The following is a 27,760-nucleotide window of genomic DNA, read 5'->3' as shown; positions in this document are numbered from 1 at the left end:
TAGCACCCCTGCTACTGTGGTGTAACTTTTTTCTTGGCCTGTGCTCACCAGAAACCACTGGATTCAGATCCTCTCTCCTTATAGCCAGGATGACTGTTGCTGTTACCCCGGGTTAAATTCTTAATAAAATTGCCTCTCTTTTGTTTATTTTGAGGATGATCTGCAGCCTCTTCCCAGGCCCCTGAGGATGTCAGGCTGCCAAGACAAGCATCCAAGCTGGGATGTTAGGGGCTTCTAGGGGCTGAGAAAGTGTGAGGGTGTGAGGTGAGATTCAAGGCCTTCCAACCAGCTGGGTCTCTTTACCCTCCAGTTGGATGATTTGGCTGCATTTCCCATGTGCTTAACATGGGCTTGGTGCACAGGTGGGCATGTTTAGCAGAGAGGGTAGCCATTCCTCCAAGTGGCAGCTGATTTAGTCAGTTTGTATTTCAAAAACCCCATTTTGAGTTCATGCATGCAGGCTCCTGTCCTGGGTTTGGGGCAGGAGATGATTGGGGTAGAAAGGTGTCTGGAGGGCCAAGACTTCTTCTCCAGCATGATAGTGGAGGCGGGACACACAGCTACCCACACAGAGGACGATGCTATAAGCAGGATGAGCTGAATAGTTGTTGATCCCACAAAATCTGGGAGCCTACCATGGGCCAGGCACTGTGCTAGGCAATAGGGAACCCTGGAGAACCAGGCAGAGAGGATCCTGTCATCATGGCACCTGTTCTCAGGTGGACAAGGGTGCAGCCCTCCCTGCAGGGGAGAGGCAGGAAGGGAATGCAGGCAGCAGAATACATAGGGGCCTGAAAAGGGGACTAAGGGGGCATGTTTGAAAGAGGAAGAGACTGGGCATGGGATGTGAGATAAGCGAGATGAGGCTCCCTGGGCAGCAGGTGGGGGCAGCTCCCCAAAGCCCAGGATTATGGCTCTGATGAAAGTGGTGTCCTGGTATGCCAGAGGGGCACCTGGACCTAGTAGGTAGGGCAGCCTTTCAGACTCCTGATTGGGAGCTTTTGCAACTGGGCTTGCCAAGTGGTACCACACAGAGCAAGGACTTTCTGCTATCTTAACTTACATCCATCAACTTAAAGGCAGAATGATCTTCTCTCAATCTGGTAGACAGGGTCCCCAAAACTTCATGAACTATGTGGCATTGAGTTTCTGGGATCTCAGAACATGGATTATTCCTTCCCAAGAGGTGGGAAGCAGGTGACTGCTATCTCTGGATAAAGGCTCAACAATCACTGGAGTTTCCCAGCATGGTTTAGTTTATATGGATATGAATGCTATGAGCAGAAGTTAGCATCACCAGCCACATAGCACACAGGTTAAATATTTTCACTAAGGGGACAGATGGAGACCTGTGCTCAGTTATATATGCAGTTGGATTTAGGGACTCGGTGCACTTCCTCCTCCTGCTTCGGAATGCTAACCTGCAGGTGGCAATTGCTGACACTGAGCAGCATGGTGCCAGGGATGGTGCTGACCCTCAAGAAGCCCAGGCCAAGTTTGCAGAGCTCAGGGAGTCCCTGCTGCAGGCCAGGGAGGACCTGGCCCATCTTCCATGTGACTACCAGGAGCTGCTGAACATCAAGCTGGGCTGGATATGGAGACTGCCCTACCAGAAGATGCTGGAAGGCAAGGAGTGCAGCAGCGTAGGCACTCTGATAAAGGCACAGAACCCAACTTGAGAACCCCATTTCACAGGATTGTGTGGTCCTTTGGTTAGCTGTGCTGTGTTATAGTGATTTTTGTCCCTACATTTCCTTCCCTTTGGTATACACAGGCTCTAACACAGTGGCAGGGGACAAAGGAAGGGCTCAACAAGTGCTTGATGAACTGGACTGTACCGCTCAGCACTCTCTCTCTGGGCTCAGAGATACAACTTTTATAATATTTGCTAGAGTGGAATGCTCAGAGCCTCCTAATAGGCATATAGTGCACCCAAAGGCAAATGTCAGTGAATCCTGGTGTAGTGAAGAATACGAAGATCTGTACCAGGTAGTCCTAGTAGCCTGCTGTCCCTACACTTTAAACTGGTGTTTCCACTTTCCTCAGAACCAGACACTCTTTCTCACCTTCCCTTCTTTGTTAATGTTATCATTGGACAATTGGAGTCTGTGCAGTGCTCTGGAAAAGATACTTGGCCAGCTGGGTGTGGTGGCTCACACCTGTAATCCTAGTGCTTTGGGAGGCTGGGGCAGGATCTCCAGAACAACGTGGACAACATAATGAGACCCCATCTTTACAAAAAATAATACAAAATTAGCCAGGCTTGGTGGTATGTGCCTGTAGTTCCAGCTACTTGAGAGGCTGAGGGAGAAGGATCACTTGAGCTCAGGAATGTGAGGCTGCAGTGAGGCGTGATTGCACCACTGCATTCCAACCTGGGTGACAGAGAAAGGCCCCATCTTAAAAAAAAGACAGCTGCACCTGGATGTGGGTGGTGTCCATGGGCCCAGAAGGATGATGCAAATAGGATCTGTGTCACTTATGGTATGGGATGGGGAATATGCGGGGCACTCTACCCAGCTTGATTTACTCCTCTCACACACTGCTGAAAAGCCATATTATCCCAGTTTTGCCCATGCGGTAACTGAGGCCAAAGTGATGGCAGAGCCATGTATCCAGAGACATATTACATTTCTATTCTCTGCATTCCCCATCCTAGAATCTCAGAGAAGTCCCTTCTCATGTCTAACCTCAATCCCTGATGCTGGAGCTCATATCATTGTACCCTGGCATCCCAGGGGCTAATTCCAAAAAGAGCTTGTCTCACCTGGCTAATGTCACCATAACCTTTCCATGATATTTATTTTGTTCCTGAATAGGGTATCTGGGGAGTGCCAGCATCCAGTGTGTATCTGTGAGTATACCGTGCACTTCTTTTCTATCATTTTAGATGATTTCTCATGGATTTGTATCAGCTTTTCAATCCTAGAATTGTCTTCTATAGCCTTGTCCCTAGAATAACACAAAGGCAGGGGCACAAGACAGAGACACATAAGTCATATTTAGGTAGGATTCATCCAGTGTATGCCCTGGGCCTCCCTCAGACAGGGAAGGCGCATAGGAGCATTGTCTCTCCTCTTCTTTTCTTTTGCTCTCTTTTTGTAGTGTCTTTTCACAAGTCTCTCCTCTGTGGTTTTCCTTGACCACCCATTTCTCAGACAGGGATTGGCATGAAATGGGCATTTAGGAAGACAGACTGTGACTAAGCAGTCCATTCTCATTGCAGCTGTGGTCAACCACATTTCTAGCAGCAAAAACATTAGTAAGGGGGACAGTAGCAGCTCCAGCAGTGGCAACTGGAGCAACAGAGATACCCAGGGTCTACAAGTGGGTATCAACCCCATGGCTGATGGGAAGGATGTCCAGTTCAGAAGCATAGGTCTCTCCGTGGATCAGAATCCCAGACTTGGCAGTTCATCACCATCCTCCTTGGCCAGGATTGTGCAGACGACCACCAGCAGTGGCCAGTGCTCCTGCGCCACATACAGAGCCTGAGACCTAATACATGACTACAGAAAGTCCCCCTGACCTTTGCCACTCTTCCGTAATAGCTCCTTTCTCCTCAGAGTTAGTGACACCACAATCCCATCCCCTTGGATGTTCAAAGCCAATCCAAGAAGGGACCCAGAAAGACATTGTCCGGCTAGGGGGTTGAACCTGAGCCATGGCACTATTGCCTTTTTCTTTTTTTTCTATTCCTCTTCCTCTTCCTCTTCCTCTTCCTCTTCCTTTCCTTTCCTTTCCCTTCTTTTCTCCTCCCTCCCTCCCTCCCTCCCTTCCTTCCTTCCTTCCTTCCTTCCTTCCTTCCTTCCTTCCTTCCTTCCTTCCTTCCTTCCTTCCTTCCTTCCTTCTTTCCTTCCTCAGAATCTCTCTCTGTTGCCCAGGCTGCAGTGCGCTGGTGCGATCTCGGTTCACTGCAACCTCCACCTCCAGGGTTTAAGCAATTCTCCTGCCTCAGCCTTCCAAGTAGCTGGTATTACAGGCACGCACCACCATGCCAAGCTAATTTTTTGTATTTTTAGTAGAGACGGGGTTTCACTATGTTGGCCAGGCTGGTCTTGAACTCCTGACCTCGTGATCTGCCTGCCTCGGCTTCCCAAAGTGCTGGGATTACAGACATGAGCTATCGTGCCTGGCCCACCTTTATGTTGTCTTATATAGAAACCCTGCCTTTCCTTCTTTCAGCTCTGTTTTTTTTTTTTTTTTCTCCATTAGACTGTAATATGTTATGCTGCATTTTGGCTCTAAGTTTTGTAGAACAATAGAGGCCCATTGTGCCTTCTGAATCGGAGGGTGACAGAAAGGCTGCAGAAAGTTATGGTAGCAGCTGTATGTGGACTGAACGAGAGATGAGAGGAGAATGAGAGCACTGAGGGAGTCTTTGGGGTTAAGCAACCTGCGTCAGACAATTGGCCTGATTGCAGTGATATGCTTCCCTCTTTCTGGATCCACCCTAGGGCAGCCCACTCCCTGAGGCTGGCACACTTCTCACCGAGGCCTCAGTGGTCCTTGCCAAGAGCTCCAAATGGCTCAACAGTCAACTGTCACTTCAGTGCCCAGCCTGGGTCTCCTCAGGGCCTTCCTCACTGCTCCTCTTAAGGTCTTTGGGACAAGGTGGTCGGGGAATGCAGTCAAATGCTGCCCATGTATCTTTCTTTCTTATTATTCAAGAGCAGCCAACCCTCTCCCCAGCAAGATTTTGCCCACAACACTTCACATGCCCTTTTCCCCCACATACTGAGATCTCAAGGTTATGGAAAACCAACAAATGAAGCAAATATACACTGCCTAGTTATATAAGTAATTACTCCCTGCCATAAATTGTTCTGGGAACTTCACATATGGCTCATCTAATCTTCACAATGATCGTATTGTTACGGGATCCTTGGGATGTCACTTTTCTGGCCAGAAACCTCTGTGGCTGGTGGTACCTTTGCCCAAGTTCTTGTCCTGTGTCCAGGAAGAGTGAGGTATGCAGATAAGTGGAAGGTGAACAAAATGAAGAGGAGTTTCAGTGAGTGTTACAACAGCTCAAAGGCGACCCACAGTGGGTAGCTTCCCTCTGTGGGCAGGTTGTACTGTGTAGAGTGTGCAGCTCTCAGGAGAGAGGAGGCCCTGGAAAGAGTGGCTCCTTTCTATAGGGAGGTCACCCCAACATCTCCACAGATCTCTGAAGCTCTCAGCAGAGAGGGCTGCTCCTCTCTGCAGCTCATCATCCTGGCATCTCCAGCTATCAGCAGAGAGGGTAGCTCCTCTCTGCAGGTGGTCCTCCCTCATCTCTTCTTTCTGTGTCCTTTCCCCTGCTCTGGCTGTGCCCTGGGATTTTATGGACCTCAGAGGGGAGGAAGTGTGTGCTGACTGGCCCATGGGCTGCCCCAAGGAGGCACCACAAGTCCCCACTCCAGTTGGTGGGACTGGCTGACCATTCCCCAGCCTTCAGGCCCTCCCTGGCCTGAAAGTGAGACCTTACTGGGGACTGCTCTTTTCCACCCAGTAATCTGCCTGCCTCCCACTGCCATTCATGACCCTGGGGCTCAGACTCAATCCAGCTTGGAGATCACAGCAGGCAACAGGAGAGGAGAGAGGCCAGGCAGGGGAAGCAGAAACTCCCTGAAGCAGCAGGGACTGGAGGGGGGGGCCCTTCCCAGGCCTCTGAGGGTGCAGGCTGCAGAGATGCCCAGGTCTTGCCCCTGGGAGGGCAGTGGCAGCTATATCTGGGGAGCTTCTGCCCCACCAACTTGGAAGGGGCGGGGCTCCTGCTTGTCCCTGGCTCCTGCCTGCTCTGCAGAGTGGGAGACCCAGGTCTGCTGCTGTAGATCAGGCAGCTGCAGCTGCACCCAGGAAGGCAGACCCTGCCTACTCCTGGCCCTCTAAAGAGCACAAGGAGGCTCCGATCCACAGCCACAGTTTGCAGGGCTGTAACCCTGACCAGGAGGGTGGGGCTCTTGCTTTCTCCTTAGAACAGGAGGCCTGGGTCTGCAGCCACAATTTGGGAGGCTGCAGCAGCACCTGGGGAGGTCCCGCCCCGACTCAGAAGAGGTGGGGCTCCAACCGGCTCCATGGAGTGTGCAGCCCCAGCTGTGCCTCCCTGCTGCAGCTGCTGCCATCACTATGAAGTGGGTATGATTATCCTTACCTTACAGATGTGGAAAAGGAGGTATAGAGACTTAAAGGCCACATTGTGCCACAGGTTAGTTAGCAAGTGGTAGAGCCAGTGTGTGAACATAGGCAGTTGAGCCCCAGAGTCCATGCTTGTCACTCCCATACTATATTAATAACATAGGTGTAGTTTTGTTTCTTCAAGACAGTGTGTGTGTGGGGGGGGGTGTGTTTCTGGTCTTCAACGGCACAGCGTTACTTTAGTGAGAGGCGTTTGAGCCTTTAGACGCTATCCAGGAAGCGGTGCTCTGTCCTTGGTGCTGAAATCTGGCCCGGGTGTCCAGTGGCCTTTTCTATTTCAGGAGGCTGACTCTGTAGTCATTTCCTCCAAACTCAACTCTTCCCATCCCCTGCTTCAGCCCTGACTATTTGCATTTGGGCGCACAAATTTCCTGTGCAAGATCAGATAAACATTTGGTTCAGAGTCAGACTTTAAAATAGTCTCAGACTTTGTCTATTTTGTTATATTCCCAATAAAACCAAGACCAAAAAATTTGCCTCTAAGCCTTTATGAATAATAAAGCCTATGAATATTGGCATGTTTTCCTTTCTGCCTCCTGCTATTGGAGAGTATTTGTCATTGGTGATTAGAGTATTATATTTACTTTCTATTTTAACATGGATTATTATTTTAAGTTAACTCCCTTATTATTGTGATAAGAGGGATATAAAAATAAAAAAATCTAAGAAGCTAGCCTTCTCTTGATCGAGGCTGGGTTCATGCTGAGCCACATGCCTCACTGGTCACTCCCAGAGGAAGAGAATGATTTAAAACATTAGGTATTATTATTCATTAATACGGTAATTAAAATAATATCTTCCTCTCTGGGATGTGTTAAAGAACATATGAAGTAATATATGTAAAAAACACTTTATAAGACAAAAAATGTTCATACTGATATTGTACTATATGTATGCAAATTTTTATTAGCAACTCTATTCTAAATTCTTTAAGGAAAGCAACTGTGTCATATAGTGCTTCTGTGTTACACAATACTGAGCAGGAAATGTGCACTCAGTAAACACTTGCTGACTGATGGACTGATTAAATGACGTAATGCATGCTAGAGCTTGGCACAGCTCCTAGAACAAGATAAGTGCTCAATAAATGGGAGATATTGTTATCATTATTTCCTATCTATCAATTTCTAATGCTATCACTGTTAGTTAATTTCTGAGGAATAAGACTCTTAAGGCTAGAAATGACTTTAGAGGCCAGGAAAAGGAACCTCCATTTAGATACCTATGTCCTCTCTAAAACATTGTCTACAGTGGTGTCCCACCCTGCTGTGGTGGGGAACTCCTCTTCCTCTCACAGAGGAGGTTAAGCTGAGTCTTACCATGTAAAATTCCACTCGTTGGTCCAAGTTTTCCTGTAGCTATAGGTAACAACTGTAAATCCCTTTGTGCATGAGAGTCTACAAATGTTTAAGGAAGGTTTCCCCTTTATCAGGGTCCTTCTCCAGGTGGGACACTTTCATCTCCTCTCAGCTGGGGGGTGCCCCCAACCATCCTCGGTGCTCTCAGACATTTTCCAGGTGCCTAGAACCAAACCCTTCAGGTGAAGCCTGACTAGTACAGGAAAAAGGTGGGCACAGAGCTTGTCTTTGTGCACCCTCTGACCTTGCAGGTAATTTTGGCAGCTGCTTTTTGCCACTGACTCACCTTAAGCTGGCATGATTTTATGCAAGCCATTGTGAAACCTTATCTCCCCATGGGGAACTGTGCAGCTGTTTTGCTTGAATGCACATGTGGGGTTTTACATTAATCTCTGTTAAATCTTTCTTATTAGTTTTGGCTCAAGCTTCAAACTGTCAAATTATTTTTGGATTCTGCCGTCCAACTTACTTGTTACTCTTACTAGGTTCAGGCAAGCTATATATTTGAACTATATGCCCATATGTCCTTATTTGCATGTACTGGAAAGAGAAACTGCTATTTACAGTGAAAACTGCTTATTTATAATAGGAAGGAAAGGTGTCATAATTAGTCTAAGGCAAGGTGGCTCTTCAAAAACTTTTTTTGTGTGTATGCACAAAAAAATTGGAATGAGCAAAATCTTTCTTATGGAAAATGTCAAACAAACATCAAAGTAGAATGGTGTAATAAACACCTGTGTGCCCATCACCCACCTCAGCAATAAACTCATCTTAGTTCATTTCTACCCATTCCATGCCTCTTGATGGTGGAGCAAATCTCAGACATCATACTATTTTATTCATAAATATTTTTATAAGTTTCTGTAAAAGATAAGGACTCTTTAAATACTATAACCATAATAACCTTATGGCCCTTAACAAGATAAACATTAATTATTTAATATGATCAAATATCCAGTCAGGTTTCATATTTCCCCTAATGTCTCAGGAATGTTTTCATTAAAATTGCTGGCTTGCATCAGGGTCTAAATAATGTTCATACATTGCAATTGGTGGATATGTGTGGATTCCCAACCTTCTTTTTGTTTCTTGTAATTTATTTATTGAGGAAACCTGGTCAGCTGTGTGTAGAGTTAGCATCCTACTAAGTTAGTGATTTTTTCCTCCTCACAGTGTGATATTGTTTAACATGTTTCTCCATCCTTTGTCCATATTTAAAAAAATTTGTCGCCGGGCACGGTGGCTCATGCCTGTAATCCCAGCACTTTGGGAGGCCGAGGCTGGTGGATCACAAGGTCAGGAGATCGAGACCATCCTGGATAACACAGTGAAACCCCGTCTCTACTAAAAACACAAAAAAATTAGCCAGGCATAATGGCAGACGCCTGTAGTCCCAGCTACTCAGGAGGCTGAGGCAGGAGAAAGGCATAAGCCAAGGATGTGGAGCTTGCAGTGAGCCCAGATCGCACCACTGCACTCCAGCCTGGGCTACAGAGTGAGACTATGTCTCAAAAAAAATTGTCATACATTAAAATGGACTTTTTGGGGGTGTGGGTGTGTGTGTGTGTATATATATATATATATATATATTTTTTTTTTTTTTTTCTTTTGAGACAAGGTCTCTCTCAATCACCCAGGCTAGGGTGTAGTGGTGGGATCATGCCTCACTGCAGCTTTAACCTCCTGGGCTCAGGTGATCCTCCCACTTCAGCCTCCTGAGTAGCTGGAACTATAGGTGCATGCCACCATGCCTGGCTAACTTTTGTATTTTTTGTAAAGATGGGATTTCACTATGTTGCCTAGACTGGTCTTGAACCCCTGGGCTTAAGTGATTCTCTCCCAGCCTTCCAAAGTGCTGGGATTACAGACATGAGCCACTGCGCCCTGCCACCAGTTCTATAAATTTTAACACAGTTATAAGCATATAGATTTAGGTACGCATTCCCACAATCAGGGTGTAAACAGATTCATCACCCCCAAAACCCCTTCGTGCTATTTTTTATAGTCGTTCATTCCCCCCACCCCTAACCTCTGGCAACCACAGATCTGTTCTCTGTCCCTGTAGTCTTGTCTTTTTGAGAATTTCATGTAAAGAAATCATACGGAGGTTCTCCTTAATGTCCAGCCTAAGACATGCTCAGTGAAATGCAACACTCTGTCCTTGTCTTGGGATGGGGGACACAGTTGCTCTTCCATGCCTTCATTATCTATGTGGTTTGCCTGCTGTTACCTGCGGCACAGTGTGGGGTTCAAGTCGATGCCTCCATTCACTCTTTGTTATCTGCTTGATTCCACTCGAGCGGATGCTGGATTGCCAACAGAAGGGCTCTGGGTGGGGCAAGGGGTTTAGTGTGCTGGGAACCTGGCACCTAGAGGCTGAGGACAAGTGAACATGTGTGGGTGGCTCCAAAGCCTGGCTGAGTGACTGTTCCCTGCCACCGAGGCCTCTTCTCCTACCAAGTACGTGAATAAACAAGAATCAGCTGGTTTTCTAATGTGTTTGAGTCAGGCATGACAAATGACCCTGGCAGGAGAGAGAAACATGTCCCAAAAGAATGCACTTGGAGGTTGTAATGAGTATGTCTATCTTACCATGCCTTGTCCAGAGATCCCACGCTCCGGGCCATGTGCTGAGCTTGGAACAAGGAAAAAGGATGCTGAGGTGGAAACATAAGCTTGCATGGGACATTTCATCTTCCTCCCCTCCTTTTTTCCCCTGAAAAAGTTCATTGCCCACTCAGCCCAGCATGAGATTTCAAGTCCTTGGTGAGAGCCTAGAATGTACAGTGCATTCATTTGATGGTCTGGGCGGGAGTTAGGCTTCACTCCGAACCACCTAGGCATGAGATGATTGCAGGTAAAGCCCCATATACAGGGCAGAGAGTCCTGTCCTTGCAGGCTAGGCACCGTCCAGAGGTAAGGAGAATCACTTCCTCAGGACAAAAAGGCAAAATGTTACCTTAGAGACTCTTGATGGCCCCCGCATCCCGAGGACCCCACCGCAGTGGATGTGGTTCCCAGGAGAGCTGAAGGGCTTTCTCTCAGGACCACACTGCACCATTAACTGAGACAAGGTCTCCTGCAAACATTTTATGTTTTAAGGACTGGGATCTGACTGGCAGAAGTCAATGACCCAGGTCACCGGAGATGGGAGGAGCATGGAAAATCACCTAATTATAGCAAATGCCGAAGTTTGGGACTAGGTTCTGTTAGGAAGCAGCCCGTCCATTGTAGGGAGCCTAAGTGTTTTGCTGCCTTGGATCTGGTGAAGGAAAAATGAGGCCAGTGTCAGAGAAAAATCAAAGCAACTAGTGGCTCCAGGGTTAGGACTAAGGTGTGTTTGGGATTTGAGGCGTTGACCTGTTTTGGCTAGAAAATCAAGCTCAGGAAATTGTCAAATTAGTGAGCCAATCCACCGGGACTTATAAAAAGGACCACCTCTCTCCTTGTATCAGAAGGTGCCCTTTCCTCAGGCTTTCTAAACCAGGACGTCTTCCTGCATCCAGAGAAAATGATGAGCCAGCAGTCCAGCAGGACCTCCCACGTCGCCCAGGGCTCCAGTGGCCACTCTGCCATCCTGTGTCTGACCAGAGCTGTGGTGGTGCCGTCAGATCCATCGGCCTCACGCTGTGGGGGAGGCAGTGCTGCTGCGACCTGTGCCATGACAGGGGGCACCTTTGGCAGCAGGAGTCTGTACAGCTTTGCGGGGAGAAAGAAGATCTCACTGAGGGTGGCTGGAGGTGCTACCCAGGCTGGGGGCAGGGCCAGGGGTGCTGGGGCGCCTTTGGAAGCAGTCTGTGTGGGGCTGAAAGAAGGGATATGAAAAGTGTCTTTGGAGGAAGCTCCTTCAGCATTGGAGGGAGACCTAGTGGCTTTGGAGGAGCGCCTGGTGGAGCCGGGGGCTTTGGAGGTTTGGGGGCCTTTCCGTTTGGCATCCAGGAGGTGACCATCAACCAGAGCCTCTGGTAGCCCCTGAACATGGGGATCGAAGCCTAGATTGAGGTGAAGACCCAGGAGAGGGAGCAGATCAAGACCCTCAACAACAAATTTTCCTCTTTCATTGACAAGGTGAGTGTCTGTGGTTGGGGAGGGGCAGAGGCCCTGAGAGCCCCTGGGATCCCAGGCATGGGAGGCCTGGGTTTGGAGAGCAGGTCTGCTCCTGAGCTGGGGACTGGAAAGAGCATGACCCTCTCCTCCATGGTTGATCACAGGTGCGGTTCCTGGAGCAGCAGAACAAGGTGCTGGAGACCAAGTGATGCTTCCTGCAGGAGCAAACGGCCACCTCCAAGGCCAGTGCCAATGACCTGCAGCCCTTCTTTGAATCCTAATTGGCTGCCTCCAGGCTCACCTGGACAAGCTGTTGATGGAGCAGGGTTGACTGGAGGGGGAGCTGGGCACCATGCAGGCACTCGCAGAGGCATATAAGAGGAGGTGAGAGGCAGTGCTCCCGGTGGTGAGGCTCAGGTGTCCAGAGCGTGAAAGTCATCTGGCCTCTGCGGGCATCGGCAAGGAACTGGGGCAATATGGATAAGGAAGGTGCTTGACAGGGCTTATTGGTGGACCTGCCGTGCAGCACCGTGTAAATGAACAAAAGCTCTGCAGCCAGACTGCCTGGGTTTAAGCTTGACTATGTTTCTTTCTAACTGCACAATCATAGGTAATTTATTTAACCAATCTGTGCCTCAGTTTCCTCATTTATAACATGGAGGTGATAACTGTACCTACCTTAAAAATTCGTTTGAGAGCTAAATATTTTAATATATGCTGTTCAAACAGTGCCCGGCAAATAGTGACACATTATTAATTAATTAGTTAATACTAATGAAAGGCCCATCAACCAAATAGATTGTTAATAATGCTGGTTTTATTATTACTGAATGACATGAACTCGAAGGTCATAATAATGAAAGGCATTAAATGTCTCCTCTGTGCTGGCCCTGTGCTTGGTGCTGGGGCTACAGCTGTGCATGTGGAGCTCAGGGGGCCAGTTGTTCCCATAGGTCCCTGTGGCTGGGGTAGCTGGCTGCATTAGCATGGCAGAGGCAGAAGATTGGGGCCCTTGGTCATCGTGGCTGTGGTGTAGGGCCTGGACTGAGTGAGGGGCCTGGGAAAGAGAAGCTTGGGGGTGCTCTCTGGGAGCTCCCACCCTGTGGGACTGGAAGGGACATTAACTTCAGTGCTGACTGAGGAACACTGAGAGACCCCAGGACTGTGGGAGGGGCTCAGGCCTCAGTGTGGGAGATGGGAAGCCATATGGGAGCACATCAGAGGACCGAGCATGAAGAACAGGTGGGAGAATGGAGATGGCATTCCATGCAGGGTAGCTGGGCTTGGAGGAGGACAAGGTCTCATGCCGTTACCTCCATCACCACCATCCTCAACATTTATGCCAGTGCGAGAAGGGCTGAGAGAACTCAGGGCTTCATGGATCCCTATGACTCAGAGAAATTTCTGCTTGGCTCACCCCTGAGCTGGACTGGCCAGGGCCCCTTCCTAGCACAGGGGCCAGGGCCCCTGTGGTACAGCTGCGGCTGACCCTTGCTGCTCCTCCTGGAGGAACCGTGAAGAGGGGAGCAAGCGTGCAGCAGCTGAGAAGGACTTGGTGCTTCTCAAGTAGGTAAGCAAGGATGGGGGCTGGATGGGGATTGGGACTGGGGCTACAGCTGCCAAAGCAGGTTGAACAGTGCTCCTCAGGGGTCAGGCCGAATTCCCACCATGCCCGTGAGACTTCCCAGCATCCCAGGACTTTCTCAGTGCTGCCAGCCTGGTCACTTCTCAAATGTCACACTCTGCTTCCCTCATCACTAGATCAGTGCCAGAGGGGCCTGGGTGATGGGGGCAAAAAGTGATGAGGAGAGAGAGAGATATATGGAGAGTCTCCCTGAACCTGAGAGACTTCCTGGGAGAACATGCCTCAGGGTCACATGAACACTTACAGGTCCCCCATCACTGGAGTCTTATGTATCTTTTTTCAAAGGCAGAAATTCTGCTGTCTTTTTTATTGGTTCCTGTGTCTGAGCGGCTTCCAGAGCCTATAAGTAAGCCAGTTGCCAAATTGCTTTGAGCTCTTTGGAATATAATGCCACTTTCCTGCTGTGATGAGGCATTAGTGTCATACATAAGAATTCTCTTTAATTCCTGAGTCTCATTTTCAAGTCCCTTTTTTTTTTATATTCACGTATTTATTCTCGGAACAAACAAACTTATCTTCTCAGAGAATAGAAAACAGAGATTTCACTCAGTGACAAAGATGGACACAGTCAGTTCACCCTGTCCCCCCATCTACTTAGAAAATCCCCTGGGGGAGGGATGCCTAGAGCACACAGCACCCCTTGGTGCGGGGCTGTGCACAGGTCTAAAGGCTTGCGACTTTCTTTACCATTTAAGCAGGAAAACAACTGTCCAGATGACAGTAAGATTCCACTGTCCGTAATCCTCATGGTGCCAGGTCTCCTGGGGCATCTAGGGCAAAAATGCTGCTGCAGTTTATACAGTTACACAGTCAAGTCTGAGCCAAAGGAGGTCCCATCAGGCAGCCAGGTTTCTGTTCAGTCTGGGGAGCAATGCCAACTGGCTGCCCCCATAGCCTGGCATGAGCTGATGGCCCACTGCAATCCCAAAGCAAAGAAGGGCGGAGCTGGACCAAAAAGCTGTGGTAATTTGCTCTCCCTGCCTCCAACAGCATCGTCCTCTCCTTTTGCAGCCCCACAGGCAGGCCTCCTGACCTGAGGGTCTGGACTAGGGAGTCTGGTTGTTTTCCTAAGCCCCCGTAACCCAGGAGTGAGGACCTGGAAAGAGGGATGTGAAGGTTCTGAAGAACAGGCATCAGGCAGCTTCGGAGATGCCCTCAGCCCACAGGAAGAGTGGTGTCAGGCAAAGATGATCTCTTCCTGGTGCTTCTTGGTGAGGATGGTGCCTGGCTTATGCTGGGCATCTGGGTGATTGGCTAGCTTTGGGAGACAGGAAGACACTGGGCTTTCCAGGATGGCTTGCTTCAGCTCGTAGAACACAGCAGAGTCCTCTTTTGTGAGGAAGGTGATGGCCACCCCACTCTTGCCTGCTCGTCCCGTGCAGCCAATGAGGTTGATGTAATCTTCAATATTTTTGGCCATATCATAGTTGACAATTATAGACACATCTTGGATGTCAATACCATGACCAGCCACATCTGTAGCCACCAAAATATCCTTGGACCCAGCCTTGAGGTTGGACAATGCAAACTCTAGCTGCTTCTGGCTTTTTCCACTGTGCAGTGTGCAAGCATTGTACCCCATCTTCTCCAGGGATTTGGCCAACGCGTCGCAGTCCTTCTGCCTGACGAAAGTAATGATGGGTGGATCAAAGCCTTGCTCCAAGATTGCCAGCAGCTTTTTCTTCTTTTCTGACTCTGACATGAGGAAGACCTTCTGTTCCACACACTCATGGGGCTTGCCTGAGGAGCCAATGTACACCACAGCAGGTCGCCGAAGATAGCTCCTGTCCAGACGCTCCACCGCTGGGGGCACGGTGTCCGTGAATACGACTGTTTGGTGGTACTTATGTTTTCCCGACTCAAAGTTGGCCAGCATCTTCTCAGGGTCGTCAGCCTCATCTGTGTCTGGCTTCTGGTTGCTGACAGGCATGTGCTCCAGGATCTTCTGGACATCTGGCTCAAAGCCCATGTCAATCATCCTATCTGCCTCATCCAGAATCACATAGGTACAGCGGCTCAGCACCAGGGAGCATTTCTCCAGAACATCAATCAAACGCCCAGGGGTAGCGATCACAATCTCACAACCCATGCGCAGCCTGAAGCCCTGGTCTTCTCTGAAGATGCCACCAGTGACAGCCACAGTGCGGATATCTAGGGGCTTTCCAAACTTGACAGTCTCTTCCTCAATCTGTTGAGCCAACTCACGGGTGGGAGGCAGGATGATGGCATAAGGGCCTTGGTCTGACTCTTCGATCCTGTCATTTTTGAGAAGTGTGGTGATCCAGACCAGCAGTGGGATGAGGAAGGCTGCTGTTTGCCACTGCCAGTCTCAGCCGCACCAATGATGTCACGATTCTGTAGCCCAGTGGGAATTGCCTGACGCTGGATAGGTGTTGGTTCCTTGTAGCCACACTTATCAAAGACCTCCAAGATGTGTGGGGGCAGAGAAGAGTCTTTCCAGGATGGGATGGGATTGGGGATCTTGCCACCTTTGGTGGTTATGCTGTAGTCCTCACAGAAGATCCGCCAGTCCCTGTCCGTCATCTCATCTAACTTTTTCTGAGACCAATGACGATCATCCCAGCGCTGCTTGGCTTCCTTCTTACGAAGTTTGCAGAGTCTTGCCTCCTCCTGCTCCTTTTCTTCCAGGGTTCGCCTCTTCTTCATTAGGTCTCCATAGAAATGTGACTGCTCTCATTTCTGCTGCTTGAGGTCAGTGTCTGCAATGAAGCCTCGCCCTAACAACTGCACCCGGTGCCGTTCTTTGTACAGGGGGTTGTAGTCAATGGATATGTCCTCAGATGCATCCCACTCAAAAACAAAGTCATTGAAATGTCTCGTTCGGTGCCGCTTTTTGATGCCACCCCAAGTAATGCTCCTTAATGGCATGCGGTTCCTTGCCCTTATCCTTCTCTTCCCAGATCTTCTGCCGCCCTTGCTCATCCTCATTTCCACTGGTCTCTCACTCCATCTTCCCCCTGCATTCCTGACACTCCCATTCCTGAGGATCTTCCAACATCTTCCTGCCCAAGTCTTGGAATTGTTTTCTTTTCTTTCTCTCTTCTTCAAACATCCTCTGCTGCTCTTCTACCGCCTGCTGCCATTGCTTTAGAGCTTCAGCCTCTCGTTCTTCTTTGGAGAGGAACTTGGGTTTAGCCTCAGCTTCTTTTTCAGCCTTTTTCTTGGCCAGAAGTTCCTCCAGGGATAATGGTTGGGCCTTAGGCTTCTTATCACCATGTTCATCCCCTTCATCCTTCTTAGAGTCTCTGTCATTCCGAAATTTAAAGTCTTTTCCTTGGCCAGGAGATAAACTGAATCATTTCTGGTCCTTGTCCCATCTGTGCCCGTCCTTGTCTCAATCTTGGTCCTTCTTATTATAATCTCGCTCCTTATCTCGTTCTCATTCTTTGTGCCATCGTTCTCTTTCTGCAGATTTGGAACGGGAATGAGAGTGAGAATGGCTGCCTCCTTGATGTCTATCCCTTGAACGATGCTGTTTCCTATCTTTAGATGGGGAAGACTTGCGGTCCCTGTCTCTATCCCACTCTCCGTCAGGAGTCCGTGATCGCTTCCTTTCCTCTTTGGAAGGTGATGCATCATGGTCCTTTTTGTCAGCCAGCTCTCCTGCCATCACCCTGAGTCTGAACTGCCCAACGTGGCCTCAACGTCGCGGAGCTGTCACCATCTTCAAGTCACTCTTAACCTAAGTTTAATGACCAGGGTAAAAGTGGTTTCCATTTCGCTTCATAACAATTATGGACAAGTACAGGCTTTAAGCAAATGAAAATATGCCAGTCGCTGGTCTGGTGGTCTCCTTCCCCACGTGGCCAAAGTGGACCTGGAGGTGAAAGTGGAGAGCCTGATGGATGAGATCAACTTCCTGCAGCCCCTCTCTGAGGCTATAAGGCCCCCTTCCTTCCCAATATATGTTTAAGACATGATTGATTCTCTTAAGCCTTAATTTTTTCATTCAGTGCTTTTTACCTTCACATCTATTACCACACCATCTACTCAGATTCTGAGACCTTTGAAACTATTTATCTATCAAATATTTTAACTTCCTTTCTTTTTTCTTTCTCCTTTTCTGTGTCCCCCACATTTATGATTGCCAGTGCCTATGGATAACATTCTTAGAGTCTCCTCCCCCATCCAAGGTACCTGGACAAATAGACCCATGCACCTCTGCAGTAGGATTGGAGGACAGACACCTTTTCATTCTTTAGCCTGCTGGCTGAGATTTTGGCCTGCATCTCGGTCTTTGTGTTTTTTAGTGGCATCACTATAAAGCTAACTTTAGGGGTTTGTGGTAGGGGCCTGTCCATTAGACGTGAGCAGAATTGGCTTTGTGTCTGCAGGAGTATAGCCAGCTACTGTTGCAATCAAATGACATGTCCGTCATCCTCTCCCTCGACAACAACTGGCACCTGGACCTGGAGAGCATCATCGCTGAGGTCCACGCCCAGTACGAGGAGATCGCCTGGGAGAGTAAGGCTGAGGCTGAGGCCCTGTACCAGACCAAGGTGGGTGAGTCAGGAACTTGGAGGAATCAGTTTCCTCTTGGGCCCTTCATTCCTGCCCAACTTTGTCACCTAGGCACGAAACCCCTATATTGTCCTCCAGCAGAGCTGCGACCCTCTGAAAACTGGCTCACAGAGACACAGGCTTCCCATAGCCTCCAGGACCCTGGGAGGGTTGATGTGCCAGATAATGTGATTAAGCATTTGGGTGATCAGTAAGAGCCTGACATTGGGGTGTTGGATAAGCTAATTACCCTGATTTGATCATTGCATGATCTATACATGTATTAAAACATCACACTGTACCTCATAAACATGTATTACTATATGTGTCAATTAAAAAAGAGCTAAACAAAGGGTTTGACAAATCATAGCTGTTGTTACCATCATCATGGTCAATACCATAGGGGCCAGAGTGAGCCCATAGAATGCCTTTGTGCGAGTTAGAAAAAGTGCCACTCTGGGCAGATGCAGCAATGTGGGCCACGGTGTGGCAAGCACAGTGTGGGTTGGGCTTTAGCTGCCACCTGCTTCCTTGGTCAAAAGTGGAAGCCCTGCTCACCGCCACCATTACTATCTGATGATGGTACTACCATCATCAGCACTACCACCACTGCCCTCCTCACCTTCATCATCATCATCAGTTGAACAAGTTGATCAACGAAGCAAACCCAGCAGGACAGGCAGCAGTCTTTCCCATCCCTTTGGTTAGGAGAAACTTCTCAAACTGAGCCCAGGTGTCCCCCTTCCATGGTATGTTCTGGAGGTGCTCCAGCCTTTGAACATACACCAAAGCTTGTCCCCTGGGGTCAGACCTCATATTTCCCCCTCTTCATGGTTGACAATTTCCTCTTCCTCCCTCCTCTCAGCTTGGGGAGCTGGAGACCATGGCCAGCAGGCACAGCAATGACTTGAGGAACACTAAGAGTGAGATTGCTGAGCTTGCCAGGATGATCCAGAGGCTGCGGGCAGGGATAGAGAGCACCAAGAAGCAGGAACCCTGTAACAAAGGAACAGGGCAGCCCAGGGGTCCCCGGGACGGGCCATACTCTGAAGAATGCTCCCTTCAACTCAGGCTTGCTACCTGAGATTCTGGTGGGAATGCACGAGGGGCCGTCAGGAGGTCAGGCCAGAACCCTATCATTTCCTGACCCTCCACCCACACAGGTGCATGAGGGCCTTACATCACACCCTTCCTCCAAATCAGACGGGCCCCAGGTCTCTGGGTGACAACCTGGAAGGCCTAGGTGAGCCTGTCATTCTTAGGCTCGGTTGCACTGCACTGCCCACTAGCTTTTAACCCCCATTTCAATACTCCCAATGCAACTGGAATGTTCTTTCTCATCCTCTTTAGCAGTCTCCCAAACTTCCTTTTTCTTCGAGAATGGGCCAAACATCTTTTCCTCTTTGAACCCCCTCCTCCTGTGAAGCCATCATCCTTCCCTCCTCAGCATCTCTCCTCTGAGTTCCATGGTGCCCTGTGCTTTTCCACATCATAGCCCGGCCTCCTGCTACCTTAAATGCCTACTCTTCTGTTTTTCCTCCTTAACGGTGAGAGCATTGGGTGCAGGGGCTGTGTCTTGTTCATTGCTGTCTCCTGGCACCCAGCTGTGAAGGACAGAGGGCAGGGATTAGGGAGAAAGTGAGTGAATGGTTCAGACACTGAGGGTGACTCCTCTGATCTCACCACTCATTGCTGCTTGCCTCAGACAGAGACTCTGAGTTCTTTTCCCCCAAACTGAGACTACTTGAAACCTCCCTCAAAGTTACTTTCCAAAGGGATGCTCCTTTCCAGCCTCAGTGGGGTTGGGGAGTCCTGGGGAGGGACAGACAGATGGGGACCTGTGCTCACCCAGCATATGGCCAGGTGAGTCCAGAGGTCCAGCACACTTCCCTTCCCTCCTCCTGCCCCAGAGCAATAAATAACCTGCAGATGGCCATCACCGATGCTGAGCAGAGGGGTGAGTTGGTTCTCAGGGATGCCCAGGCAAAGCTGGCAGAGCTCAGGGAGGTCTCGCAGCAGACCAAGGACAACCTGGCCCGGTGCTCTGTGAGTACCAGCAACTCATGAGCCTGAAGCTGGCCCTGGACATGGAGATTGCTGCCTCCCATAAGCTGCTGGGCGAGGAGTGCAGGGGGGTAGGGGACCATGGCTGTGGCAGAGAACCTGCCTTGAGAAGCAGGCTCATCAGAACTTTATGTCCCTGGTTAGATCCATAGTGATTTTGAGTCTAACTGAACTGGCCCATGTCTTCCCTCTCATATTCCCAGTGGCCCCCACAGCATAGGAGGGGACAAAGGAGGGCCTCAACAAATGTTTGTTAAACTGCTGTCACTGCTCAGCACGCTCCCCTTCTCCTAGCTCCTTTAAGGCTCGGGGTTGCAAACTTGTTTTAAATTTCCAGCAGTAGATAAATGTTTTACTTGAAATGGGCATGCAGTGGATCCCAGGGGTAAATGCCAATCAAGTTTGCATGTTCAGAGTCGCTGAGGTCATGGGATCACGGGGAACATCTCACTGATTCCCTGTCACCTCCCACCGAGATATCATGAAGTCCACCCCACCCTGTCTTACCACTCTCCTCTGATTCCCTATCTTAGTTTTTCATTATTGCTTAGGAAGTTCCTCCTGAGATCTGACTTCAGCTCAGCTGCTGCAATTCACATTTGTGTTTTCTGGATAGTCTCTGATGGAGCCAGGGAAACAGCACTGGCTTGGGAGACCTTCCCACTACTGGGTGATCATTTGGGGTTTCACTGTATTCACTGTGCGACCTCAGACAGATTCCATCCCCACTTTGAGCCTCATGTTCCTCATCCTTAAAAAGAGAGCATTGGACTAATCTTTGAAGTGTTTCCTAACACTCACATTTAGAGTGGCAGGTGGCTCTATGTTTCTAAAATTTATTTTTTTCTTTTTATTTCTACAACAGGATGGCTGGGGAGTGTCAAAGCTCGGTGTGCATTTGTAAGTGTGCATACTATTTCCCTTGAGGTTGGGTCATACCATTGCTAGTGGGATACATAACCACTCTCCTCAGGATGGAGTGGCAGGAAAATAGACAAGGAAAATGGGTCTTTATAAACAAAGGGATTTCTGAGTTTTCCACATTCCCACCCCTTGGAGCTGGGAAAAGAAAAGTGCATTCACTGTTGTTCCTTACGTCTGATTGCCACAGCTGAGCTCACCTGCTTACCACGTACTGTGGCCACTTTGCCTCCTAATATTCCTGTGCCTCTCACTCCCTGTCCCTTAGCCCTGGGCACCTCCACCTTCTCTCCATCCTTGTCTAATTCCTTACCACCTTCCAGCACCTCATGGGGCAGAGGGGTGACTGGCCATCTCCTTGCAGCTGTGGTTCACAACACCAGCACCACTGGTTCGCGGGTGGCCAGCCGCAAAGGCAGAGGCAGTGGCTCCAGCATCTCCAGCCGTGGAAGCCAGAGTGTGGCCAGGGTCAGAGTGTAGGTGGGGGCCTGAGCATCCAGTCTACCAGCAGATATGTCCCTGGGGCCAGCACTGGGGAGCCAGCGGTGCCTCCTTTTCCTCAGCCAGGATCATCCAGAGCACCACCAGTAGCAGCCAGCATGCCTACACCAAATTCTGAGCTGGTGCCTCCCCACTTCAGCAGATGCCCCAGCCATCCCAGCTCCCACCTGCTTAGTACTCTGTCTGCATCACTGGGTTCCTCAGTTCCTAGGCCCCAGACACCTCAGGCTCAGGACAGATCTTCTTTCCCCTCCTGTGTGTGCGGAGCCTCTATCAGAAGGTACCTCACTGGTTACAGCCTCTCTGCTCCCACTTCTGCCCTCAGCTTGCTTTGCAATTTGCCCTCACTTTCTCCCTCTGCAAGGTCTCCATTCATTCCTCTCTAATAAATTGCTATGTGTTTCTCTGCATTTTCTTTGACAGTCAGTGGGTTTTATTGATTGTCACTTTGCAGGGTTGGTAGGGTAGAGAGGCAGGTGAAGGAAAAGAGTGGGGAAGAGAAAGAAACTGTGTCCTCAGAGAGCAACCTGTTGGGAGCAGAGGGCATCATAAGGCACAGACAAAGAGGGGTGAGGGAGGAGGAGCCTGTGGCACCTGTCAGGGTGGAGGAGGAGCCAGCTCACCTACCACTCCTGGAGCCCTGCTCTCTGCCCTGGTTTCTGATATCTCATCTGGCCTCTTCATTTTGGTGATCTGCTCCAACATTCCTCCCCTGGCTAATGGGCTGAGCATTCCCAGGCCCCTTCGGCTCCCCACTCTGCGGCCTGTCTCATTCCTGCACACCCTACAGCCACCTGAGCATCGCTTTGCTACTGCAGGCTTTGTGCCACAAACCTGCACTGGCCCAGTGGTGTCCTGGCCTTCAGTCTCTTCTAACTCACTGCCGGACCCTCAAACCCATAATCCCTCCAGCTGAGCCAGTCCTTGCACCCCCATCGGAAGAGGGGGTCCAGGGCCTCTGGGTTTCCACACCCTCTTGGCCCATAGCATGCTCCCATGTCCCCCTACCCCCAGTCACTTTGCTTCTCAAGTCTGGCTCAGATGTGCAGAGAAGGGACTCGGGGATCCATGGGCTGTGGCCTGGCCCTCTCTCCTGGACACTCTGCAGCCTCCAGGGTCTGTGTCTGCCGGCCCCTGAGGGCAGCAGACATCTCTAGGAGTTGTTGGTCTGTTTGACTCAGGGCAGGGGACACCAGGGCTCCCGATGCTTCTGTGATTCTTCTCACTTCTCCTAGGGAGGAGCCAGAAGGCTCAAGTTGGACCAGCATGCCCCACTCGCCCTGCCCTCTGCCACTGGGATCCTGCTCACCCCCTCCACTGACGGCCCAACTAAAGTCTCCAGGGGCTTCCTCGGTGTCCATGTGGTGGCCTGGTTTTGGTCATTTTCTTAGTTCTTTGAGGCCTCTGATGCTGTCACCCACCCCCTTTCTCCTGTTTTCTCTCTCCTCTCTTGCCCTGTCTTCCCAGGTCTTTCTGTTGCCTCCCTTCTTCTGTCCACAAATTGAATGATGGAGTTCTGCAACATTTTAAAAATCTTTTATTGAACTACAATATATAGACCCAAAGAGCACAGAGCTCACATGTTCAGCTTGATGAATTTTCTCAAACTGAACCCACCCACATAACCAACACCCAGATCAAGGATCAGGCATTCCCGTCACCCCAGAAGCCCCTGCCCTGAGTTCCCTTCCAGTCCCTCCCCCGACACATTCCCTGGAAACCCTTATTCTGACTTCTAACAGCTTAAGTGAGTTTTGTATGTTCTTGTACTTCATATAGATGGAATCATACAGCTTGTGGCTGGCTTCTTTGCTCAACATAAAGTTAGTGAGATTTATCCATATTGTTGCAAGAAGTTGTAGGTCATTCATTCTTATTAGTATTTCACTGCGTGACTAAACCCTGATTTATTTATTTATCTGCTCTACTACTGATGGACGTTGGAATCTAAATTCCAGCTTTAGGCTATTAGGAACAAAGCTGCTCTGAGCATTCTCGTACATGGCCCTTGGGGAATCATGTATGCACTCTGTGTCTTTGTGTGTACCTAGCAGTGGCGTTGCCGTTCATAGCGTATGCATATGGTCAGCTTTAGTAATACTCCAGACAGTTCCCAAAGTAGCTCCAGGAAGGCAGGAAAGTTCTTACCAACACTAGCTATTTTCTTTCTTTTGTATTTTAACTTTTCTGCGTGGGGACTGTTATGTATCTTTGTGGTTTTAATCTGCATGTCCCATAGTGGCTAATGACGTAGAGCTCATTTTCACATGTGTATTGGCCATTTGGATTCCTCTTTGGTCCCGTCTTTTGAACATTTTTCTATCGGTGGGGTTGCCTGTCTTTTTCTTATTAATTTATAGTGGTTCTTTATATGTTCTGGATATGAGTCGTTTGTCAGATATGTAAATTATGAATATCTTCTCCCACACTGGGGGTGGTTTTTGCACTCTCTTAATTAAGCTACTTGACAAGCAGAATGACTTATTCAAAATTTACTTCTTCTAATTCATCATATTTTTCTTTTGTGTGGTGTTTTTGTGTCCTGTTTAAGAACCCTGCTCTATACTCTCAAGTTCATGGAGATATTCTCTGATTTCTTCTAAATGCTCTACTGTTTGGCCTTTCACACTGGGGGTTTCATAACATTTCATTTAAGATAGGAAAAGACATATCAATCTACTTAATCTTGTTGGTGAACATACAGGTGTTTGCTCTATTGTTTTCAGTATGATGGAATTATTCTATAGTTAAAAATAAAATGAAAAATATTAAAAAATATATGTTTCCCTCAGTTCTTTCTTTCTTGTTCTGTTCTTTTCATGTTGCATATTGTTCCCGGGTGAGTCTGCACACTCTAGTTTCACTCATACATTTATTCAAATTTCTTTTTTTTTCTTTTGATTTTTTATTATACTTTAAGTTCTAGGGTACATGTGCACAATGTGCAGGTTTGTTACATATGTATACATGTGCCATGTTGGTGTGCTGCACCCATTAACTCATCATTTACATTACGTATATCTCCTAACGCTATCCCTCCCCCCTCCCTCCACCCCAGACAGGCACTGGTGTGTGATGTTCCCCACCCTGTGTCCAAGTGTTCTCATTGTTCAATTCCCACCTATGAGTGAGAACATGCGGTGTTTGGCTTTCTGTTCTTGTGATAGTTTGCTGAGAATGATGGTTTCCAGCTGCATCCGTGTCCCTACAAAGGACATGAACTCATCCTTTTTTATGGCTGCACATGCAAATCAAAACCACAATGAGATGCCATCTCATACCAGTTAGAATGGCGATCATTAAAAAGTCAGGGAACAACAGGTGCTGGAGAGGATGTGGAGAAACGTTTATTCAAATTTCATCTAGCACCAATCTGGTCCATGTACCATGGGGGCGGTGGCCACAGAAATGACTATAACATGGATGCCCCCTTAAGGGACTTACAGTCTAGTGTATATTGGGACACACAAATGCAGGACATATAAATCCTATTCCCAGGAACAGCTGTTCCCAAGAACAGCTCAGAGCTAATGCTGTCTTGAACATGAGTATCCTGTCCTTCCTGTCTCCTCTTCCTGTCCCCTTTTAAAAAACTTCATTGAGGCACAATTTGTATACAGTAACAATGCACCCATTTTCAGAGTACAGTTCCATGAGTTTTGACAAATGTAAATCTCTGTGTGACCCAGCCACAACCAAAATACAGAATATCTTCCAAAACGCTCTTCATGCCCCTTTGCAGTCAATCCCCTGCCAATCCCCAGCACCAGGCTGAGGCTTGCTTTATGTCACTATAGGTTAGTTTTGCTGTGTTTAGGGCTTCATAGAAATGCAATCATGTAGAATGTATTCCTTTGTGTCTGGCTTCCCTGGCTCATCGTAATCTTTCTGAGACCCTTCAGGCATATGTGTTGCAAATATAAGTGTTGTCCCAGTCTGCGGTTTGCCTTTTCATGTTCTTAATGATGTGCTCCAAAGCTCCCTGCCCCTTGGAGTCCCTGCTGATCGGCAAGTGGCGCTTCCCAATCAGCAGCATTTGTTCCCATATCTAGAGCTGAGTGCTTGGCTCAGCCCTTGGATTAGATCCAACTCTATGTCTCATGTGAAGACAAGTGACTCTCTCTTACCTTTCCCCTAGCCTTTTATAAAAATGGGGACATTTTCTCCTTTAGCAAAGTTGCTTACATTCTGGGAATCAGTCTATCAGAATTAAAGCAAACTGGAGCTTTAAAAACATCCAGGTGCCCGGGCCATGCTCCCTGATTCTGATTCAGGAGACGAGAAGTAGGGCTTGAGGATCTGGATTTTTAAAAGCTGCCCAGTGGTCCTGATGTGTAGCTGCCCATAGAGCAAAGTCCCAAATCTGCAGCATAGCACAGAGAGACCTTTGCAATCAGGTTCAACCTACACCTTCAGCTCCTTCCCCATCATCTCTCCGCCTCCGTTATGATGCCTATCCTGAACATGTGGGATCCCTTACCAACACTTCCCCCACCACATCACATTAGATTACCCTCTCTACCAGTGGTGTCTTTTTTGAATTGTCCACCCACTGGGCCCACTCTGACTTGTCCCTCAGTACTGCACTCAAAACTACCTCCTCTGTGATGCCTTCAATAGCCTTTCTTCCTCTCACATCTTAGTACTTTGATCTACTGCCAATAACGCTGACTCCAATGTGCTCTAAGGTGTTATTTACATGCCTGGTACTTCCTTCAAGAAAACTGTAGGCTTCTCCAGACCATTAACTGTATTTTGTGTGTCGTTGTCTTCTATTGGAAAACCTGCTGCCTGACACAAACAAGTGATCCACGAATCATTGCTGAGTGGTTGCATAAATGTTTGGAGAGATGACTAAATAGATGCTGGTCAATGTTGCATCTCTTGGAGGGAATGAAGTTCAAGGGGAAACCCTTATGGACACTCCTTGCTGGATTCTCTGGACAGAGGGCAGGAGCACCCATTATGCCTGACTCTAGATCCCTGCTCCAATTTTCATGCTTCTTGGCAGAAACCAGAGCCAGTGATTAGGTTGAGATGGCTTCTACTTTCTGACTGCATCAGTTTTAAACTGATTTCATGCTTAATGCTTTTGTCATTTTCATTTGGGGCTACACGTTGTATGAAAGTATTTTGTCTGTGAGTCACAGAGGGTGTGTGTCTGTGTGTGGCATGTTTGCCCATTGGTCTGTCAGGGCAGATAAATGAAAGGACTTTAACAAGTTCAAGACACTCCACAAATGCCAGAGACAATTAAGTATCATGTACGCTTATGAGGCCATGGCTTGGCTTTTTTAGGAGCCAAGAGCTTTCCGAATTGTTTAAGGTTGACTGGGAGCTGGGTGGGTGTATGCCCTGGGTATGGGGCCTGCCCTCCCAGGGCTTCTACACTGGTTAAGGAGAAGTAAGATATTTTTGTTTGACTTATAGACACCGTAGGGACAATGAGTGCCCCAGGAGCTTGAGGCCAGGAGAGCTCAGGGGCCAGGCTGGTCATATAAGGCATCATGGTGGGGCTGGGACTTTGGCTGGTTCCTAAATGAGTTGGTTTAGGGTGGAAGGGAAAGGGTTTTAGGTATAGACTGTGGTCCTTTCCTGGCCTGTCAGCTTGCAAAATCATGCCCTTGATCCTGCTGAGGAAGGAGCAAGCTGGGGCAGCATCCCCTTTGCTGGGAAAACCATGCAAAGTGCCCTTCTAAGGACTATGCTTAGAGAAGCATGGGGTCCTGTTTGTGCCTTTTCTATCAATTCCACACCACTTTGCAAACATGATCAAATACAAGTCATTTGCTCAGAGTCAGGGCTTGTTCTGACTCTGTAACCTGAGAACTTACAGACACAGAAGGAAGGGACAGACACAGAACATCCTGCCAGTGCCTGCACAAGGAGCCTTTCCAGAACTCTGAGTGGTATATGTCTCAGTCCATAGCATGTGCTCCAGGCTGGGACAGAAACTGAACTGCAGGCCTGGCTCTGCCACTTATTGGCTATAGGCCCCTGGAAAAGTTGTTTAACTCCTGAGCCTCAGTTTCCCTCATCAGTAAAAAAAGAGCTAGAGGGTTGCCATGAAGGTTGAAAAAGTCTGTAAGTGTCAATTTAGAGCCTGCTACCTGGCCAGCATTCTATGGCCTGACTCCCTGCTGCCGCTGTGATCCCTCAGTTCCCACGGCGCTCCGGCTTTCCAGTTCATAAGGCCCTTGTTGTACTTCACTCATCTGGCCCTCGATGGGCTCAGGAGTAGAGGCTCAACAGGCAGAGCAGAGGTTTATCAGCTCTACTTTACAATGGGCTAAAAGGAGGCCCAGAGGAGCCTGGAGACTGGAACTTGGGGCTCTTGCCTCTGTCCAGGGTGCTTTCCTTGGCACTGCTCTGCTGGCCTCCTGGGGTGGGTAGGTCTGGGCATGTTGAAGAGGCTGCCTCACTCCCTGGGCCCTCTCCTTCTGGGCTGGGCCAAGTTTCGAGCTGCAGCTGCCTGGCCCAAGACCTTCTTTCCTAAGTTTCAGATGCCATGAGGCTGGCCCTC

General features: G+C 48.8%; 1 pseudogene; it reads right to left on the bottom strand.

Moving 5' to 3' along the window:
* Positions 1-13,191: 13,191 nt before the first annotated feature.
* LOC101006225 lies at positions 13,192-19,520 on the bottom strand (annotated as a pseudogene).
* Between the last annotated feature and the right edge of the window lie 8,240 nt (positions 19,521-27,760).

The sequence above is a fragment of the Papio anubis genome, chromosome 9, assembly GCF_008728515.1.
Source record: "Papio anubis isolate 15944 chromosome 9, Panubis1.0, whole genome shotgun sequence".
NCBI lineage: Eukaryota > Metazoa > Chordata > Mammalia > Primates > Cercopithecidae > Papio > Papio anubis.
Note: the sequence above shows the minus strand (reverse complement) of the source record. Positions and strands in the feature narration are given on the sequence as shown.